This window comes from Haplochromis burtoni, unplaced genomic scaffold, assembly GCF_018398535.1.
Source record: "Haplochromis burtoni strain Fernald_Lab_line unplaced genomic scaffold, NCSU_Asbu1 Contig_154, whole genome shotgun sequence".
Classification (NCBI taxonomy): Eukaryota; Metazoa; Chordata; class Actinopteri; order Cichliformes; family Cichlidae; genus Haplochromis; species Haplochromis burtoni.
In genome coordinates, this window is record NW_024582515.1 from 1,459,704 (window position 1) to 1,467,106 (window position 7,403).

Here is a 7,403-nt window from a genome sequence, read left to right on the forward strand (position 1 = left end):
CTCTCACAGTTGAAGTGTATCTCTGGTGCAAATTACTGACCTCTGTCATCATTTTAGGTGGGGGAACTTGCACAATCGGTGGCTGACTAAATACCTTTTTGCCCCACTGTATTTGTTTGTGATGTAGGCAGATATCACAGGAAAATGCACAGGTTTCTGTAAAACAGAAGACACCATCTAAAATGACCTTTATGGTATGAAGACAGGTTGTGCTCAGGTGCTAGTGACCCATAATAAAGGTCCATTCTGAAACCAAAGACTCCCACCAATCATCAAATGTAAACACCTACCACATTCACTTAAATCTTTACTTAAAAGACACATATCTGCACGTGTGTCTTTCCAGATCACAGTTTCCTGATCTGTAACCAACCATACGATTTATAATCCTTGTCTTTGACCACATTAGCCCAACATGGATTCAGTACTGTAAATTGGAAAATATGAAGGGACATCATAGGATCATCTTTTTTGTCTGTGTCGGTTCTCAATCATCCTGGTCATCGTTGTCTAAGGAGCTTGGAAAGAAAAGTGTCTTCTCGGATGAGAGGTGAAACGTCTTCAAGCAACTTAAAGTCCAGACGCTTTTCTTTCCAGCTCCTTAGTTCATCTCAGTTAATTTTATTAAATCGGGTTTTCAGACTTACATGCACTTACATACATGCAGATGCTTTTGTCAAAAAGGGGAATTAATGATTACAAGCAAAGTTATAGTCTTATATCCACTAGGATCAGGGGTCTGCAACCTTTAACACCCAAAGAGCCATTTGGACCCAGTTTCCACGCAAAAGAAAACACTGAGCCGCAAATACTTTTTGACATCTAAAATGAAGATAACACTGTATATATTGTTTTTTTTACCTTTATGCTTTGTGTGAACAACTAAGGTGTGTTGCTTATGAGATCCATGAAGTGCTACAGAGAAAAATACATTTTATTTATTTAATTAACACATTTTGAACTCTTAAAGAAATATAACAAAAGGAAAGACACCCAGCTGAACTAATGATGTAGCAAACAAAAACTGTTGTGAGCCGCCACCCTTATATCGCCTTTGGGCTTTTGAAGCCTAGACCTGAGTTTTAAAAAACAACTGGAAAAAAAGCTCGATGCTGCTAAAAAATGAAAAATAGATATTTGCAAAATTCTGCCTAAATATGTATTTTACCTGGTTAATGTGTGTGGCGGGATGTGGTCTGCAGTGCCGCTGTATGGGAGTCGGACGGGCTCGTCAGGCACTCTTCTTGGCTGCAGTGGTTATTATTATATTTACATGCTTCCAGCTCCCGTTTTTGCTCGATGACAGCTCGTACTTTTCCTTTTTCTCCCTCCCTCGCTCACAGACACATAATGTGTATGGCAGTCCATTCTCCCTGCAGCACGGACTACACTGCCCATGAGGCTACATTCTTTAGAGCACCTGTAGCATTCTGCCTATTAGCTTAGCACAACAACAACAAAAAGGCGCTCTCTCACCCAGGAAACACGCAGAGAGAGAGAGCGTCACCCTGTAACCATGGCAACCGTAACGCTGCCCCCTGGAACAACAGAACATAGCTGTCAAACAAAACCCAAACAGTCCTGACCCGCGACAAAATGAAACAGGAAAGTACCGCAGTGTAATCCATTTATTTCAACAAAGTAACTGTATTCTAAATACCACCTTTTTAAACGGTAACTGTAACGGAATACAGTTACTCGTATTTTGTATTTTAAATACGTAACGGCGGTACATGTATTCCGTTACTCCCCAACACTGGAGGCACCTGAGCGGCACCCGCAATCACGCCTCGCCGCCTTAAAGTCTGTGCTCTCTCTGCTGTTGTGTTGTCAGGCTGTGAGCTGAAAAGCTACAGCCGGCTGAATGCTTACAGCAATCGTGTGTGAAAAGTGGTCAGTAAAGAGATGCTGAAAAGCATGTTCATGCAAACATTGTCGGGTCTGCCGTGATATGTTTACAATGGGACTTCTGCTCCTGAACCTCTGCGCACAGCGTCTGCAAATCGGGGCTGTAGAAAGCTGTCATCTGTGAGGTGTGAGCTGTGTTTGTTTTTAACATAGTTCATGGTGGAGAATAGCTGCTCACATAAGTATGTGGATCCGAAGATCCATACTTGGCATGCCTGGGGTTGAAAGTCTCGATAAATGCTTGCACGGCATTTCGGCGGGTATGATTTACGTTAGTATGACACTTATTTTGAGCGATGAAAAATAATAACATATAATTTTATTTTTAGATTTCAAGATCACAATAATCTTCCAATTTAGAACTACAAGTTAAAAAGAACTAACACAAATAAAATACACTTCAGATAAATATAATTTTTTTTTCTCCGAACCACGTGGAGCCGCAGTATAAGGACTAAAGAGCCGCAGCTTGCCGACCTGTACCTCTTGATAATGTTTGGAGTCATATGCACTACATACCATTTAGAATTTTAGCGTTTCGGCAGTTTACAGTGTAATTAATCAGATCTGCTATTCAGATATTCAAAAGTACATGTTCCTATTAGCATTTAATATTTTTAATGAATTATTTTAATATTTCTTAAACAATAACAGTGCAGTTTGTTATTGGTGGAGGTCAAAAAAATACTGTTGAACTGAAGAAATGTACTCACCCTGTTAAATTTAGCCTCGATTGAGGCAATCGTGGCCTTTTTTGTGTTTTTACATTTTGTGTGACATTTTTTTTGAGTTTTCAAAGTTGATGCTTGACATTTGTTTAATACAAAAGTGAACAGCAAACATTGATCATTGCTAAACTGAAAAAGTGACTCTGTTATACTCATTCCTGTTATGTTATGTCAACTTATTCCCACAGGATACACAGATTAAAACTTGAAAATATGGCTTACTACTTGTAAGTAGTATTTACGGAATATTTTTTATATAATTTTTAAACATTTGACTTTTATTTTAGTCTAAATGTACATGTCAAATGCAGTCAAAATATTGGAGTTCTGATAAGCTTCAGCTTTAAGTTCTTCAACTTAAAAATTTAAGGCAATCGGTTGCCTTAAATTTTTTGAATTCTGCTAACTTCTTCGGGTTTACAGTGTAGGGTAACAAAATGTAATCAGTTTCAGTGCCTGTATACAGTCAAATAACAGAAAGTACAATCCAAAAAATTTCAACGATGTTTAATATTAATTTTCACACTGACCGGGAAGATATTCTATTAAGAAAATTGTCATATTTCGTTTCAAGTGAAGCAAGATTTGTATAAAAAATGAGCGTTTTGAAATAATAATGACAGGTTTTAGTTTTCTTCTCCTTAACTACATTTCACTTGCAAACCTTTAACCCTGCTTTTCTCTTATTTTCCTTCTGCGAGGTTTTTCGTGTCTTCTCCTTGCAGAGGTTTGTTTTCCCCACGCGCTCTGACAAAAATGATATGATTGGCTGAGAAGTATCACGTGGGATAACAATACACGTAATTGGCTTGCTTTTTCTGTGCACGTACATCGACTACCGTAAAGACAAAGGAAAAGGCTCCGCAGGTTAAAATGACCTCACCGTAAATACAGAAAGCCTAGGCCCTACAGTATGGCCAACACCTTATGTCCTAAACCCTTCGGTAATCCCAGAGCTCACCTGACACATAATCTGAGATTCCTAAACAGTCAGTCAGTGACTCAAGGAGCCAGAATATAATTTCCAGGCAGTCCCCGCCTTGTCAGGTACACCTCATGTCAGAAGCACACAGTACGAAGAACCTTCGAGCTGTTTTCAGTTCCTCACACTTACACCAGTAAAGTAACGCTTTAAATATAAACAGAAGAAAAATAATGTCAAAAAGGTTCAAACTGATGTCACCAGATAAGCATATTGAGATATTATCTGCATGAATTCTCTTCTAGGTTTCCAGCTACATATTTTGCCTATTAAATACAAAAAAAGAACCCACGGTTCACGGTCACGTTTTCGGGAATGAGGAAGTCTTAAATTAGCGTTAATAATAAGAAACAAGATAGGAACGTCTTCTAAGAATCAAGTGGTGAGTGTCGCTTTCTCTGTTCAGGATATAGCTGCAGGACACGAAAGGAACATGTGGTTTTTATAAGCTGCTGCTTCATTGATTGTGTCGGTAGGTTTGTAGTGAAAAGGAGACTGAGGGATGAAGCAGTTGGATTATCGAGGCAGCAACATGTGACAGCTTGCTCCGCTGTCCTGGGGGCTGGTCAGATGGCCTGCAGTTAGTCTCCATTCTCAGTGGTACAGTATCCCTTCTTTGTCCCGTGTGCTGCTTTCAGTGACACACAACACAGGCAGGGGACAGACAGAGAGAATAAACACTTGAGCAAACGTGACAGGAGACAGTGGCAGCTTTATTAATGGATATAGGGTGATTTTATATAAGATCATAACTCTAATTCACCGAACATTGAAAGCGGAATGATCTTACTGAAAGATCTCATTTTACGGAAGACATAGGAAGAAAGAGATCTAAAATAGGTTGTGATTGCTGTGAATGAATTTATGTGCTGTTCCTGTTGACTGGTAACCTTTGCAGGGCCTATCTTGCCTCATGAACGTTGGGATAACGGATCCAAAATAACACTGAAGAAATTGTAAGTGTAGTAGAAGAAAGAGAGTTCGGTATCACGATGTCCTCAAAGCAATGAGTCATCTGTCCTAATCTACCATTTTTATTCTGATGTAAACTGAGTCTAATCGACACAGTGTGTTCCCGTGTTTAGCACAGCTGTCAGACCACGTCCAGTTCATGCAAGCCTTGTATAACTGGAAGTTACCTCTTCCTGTCGTCCCTGCCAAGTGCACCGAGTTCGTCATCACTGGCACGTGGCCCTGATACTATTCAGACCCCCCCCCCACACACACACACACACACGCGCGCTCGGCTACTGGCTGCCTGGAACCCACACGCACTCACAGCACCACCTGTCTTCCTGCTCCGGTGTGCTACAGTTTATGTGTGGAGTCAGTAGGGGTGAGCTATGAGAGCGGTGAGCGGCAACACGTGAGGTTCCTTCCGCTGGCCTTCACACATGCAGCAGGCTGTGTGTATGTGTGCGTTTGTGTTATTGGATGGCTTAACCACTTTTAGCCCAACTCCAATACAATAACTGGGGTTCAACAATGAATAGTTATTTACGTTATTATTTTTATAGAAGTAGGGGAGACCGGGGACAGTTGTAACATTTTTCACATTTCTGTCTGTAAATTGGAGCTCTTTTAAGGTAGTGGATTCAAAATGTAATACAAAATATTTACATGTCTCTGCTATTAAATAGTGCAGCTATTTTCTCTGCAGCACAATTACCCATTGCATGGTATGGTCTCAAACACAAAGAGTGAAATGTTACAATTAACCCCATAGTCTGGGTTAGTTGTAACATATCCTGGGGTAGAAATGTAACACAATGAAATAAGGGTACTAACAAAATATTAACAATGAATGAGAAACGAATAACATTAATGAATATTTATATTCAAACATGAATGCAACTACATCAATTTATGTAGCTTGTGTGTGTGTAGACAGATGCAGAATCTAGCTTATGACAACAATATATACCAACCCACCACAAAAAAGACAATTATGGAAAATTTTCGATGCAATGAAAAATTATCATTAATTATGGAATATGAGTACTTCACTATGAAATATTCATTGCTCAGTGGCATTAATAAACTAAACTCTAGCACCAATTATTAAACATACAATTGAAGCTGAAAAAAATCCTAAGATTGTTCACAGCAACTCGCAAAATAATCTCCATACTTTTTATCATGAAGCATTACCTTAGGTGTGTTTGATATAGATGACTCAGAAAGATGAGGAAATCTGTTTCTTGCACCCATCCTGATTTATTTCCACTACCAGTACTTCCTACTGGTCCATCTCTGACACAGTGGTCTGCATAATGTATGTGTGGGAACACAAACAGTGGAGGAATTGTGTTGCCAATGGCATTAACCGCATATACAAAAGCGACCAGTGAACCTCTCTCTGCTGATGTCGTTGCCCCAACTTGTTTAATATAAGTTAAAGTAATAGTGTGGTAAGTTGTAACATCTGCATTATTGTTACAACTAACCCAGACTGTTGCTGTTACAACTGACCCAGACTCCTATAGCCATGAACTAGCTAACATTACAGCCAACGGCTAAAACATTAGCACTAAAGACCTACACAGAATATATCCCCATAGACATACAAATAACATAATTTAAGTTTGATGAGTTTAACTGCAAAGCAGATAATGCTATTAGAAATTGAAATAAAGTAGAAAAACTTACTTTTTGGCATACAAATTACTTTTTTTCGTGTTAAATTGTCTGTGTTTGACAAAATGTGCTGATTTTTCACATGTGATAGCAGAACTGAATTGGGCATGCACAGGATGAGTCACATCATTTGAAACTTAGCCCTGATTGGAGAAATTGGAAGTGTTACAACTGACCCACGTTACAACTATCCCCGGTCTCCCCTATTGTGAGCCCCACCACACCACCACAGAGACACGCGTATTTACGCATACGTGCCTTCCACAAAAGGCGAGGACAAGGAAGAAAAATGATATTTCCTCATTCAGTTTTCGGCTGAACAACACCCTTGAATGATTTGTACAGCGACACAGAAAAGGGAAGTCTGCACTAATGATGTTTTCATTTCCGTCTGTTTAGTTGGAAAGGTGATTACAGGCACTGTAACAGCAACACTATAGTTTCTGGCTTCAGTCTAGCAAACCGCACCTTACTCTGGCAGTAACTATGCGGTGTTTTGTTGGTCCTTGAAATGAGCAGGGAAATACAGTACTTTAAAAAGCAATACATATCAAACTGAGGTTTTTTTCTGAGTTATTGATATGATGAACAGTTCAGTACCAAAAACACTGTGATAGTTAGTGTCATGGGACCTTACGTTTCAACGCATGGCACTGTATAAACTCTACTAGTTTCCAGATTTGCTTTGCCTTGCACGCCTTTCATCACCTTGTTAACATAAATGAATTTAACATGTAATATAAAGATAGTAAAAACTTCTGTACAAATAAGTATTTACAGTATAATACATTAGTTTTTAATTCAAATACGTTTTATATTTGACATTATAATAAATTTAAAAGAGATATACTGTATAGAACATGAACTACCAGTAACTGATATGAATGCATTTCCTGATGAGTGCACTTAAGGAGGGCGTTACGTTGCACATGCAGATTTAGATGGATTTCTTTTCCTGTAAAGGGATTCAATTATGCTCTCTGAATGCAGCAAATTAGAGTTATTACAACATTAGATCATATATTTGGATTGGAAAAACTCAACTTAAAACCCTGCAAACAGGATAATACTCACCCATTAAAATATTTAAATCACACTTTCCCTGAACACACAGAAACAGCACAAGGTGACTGACACCATTTAGAAAG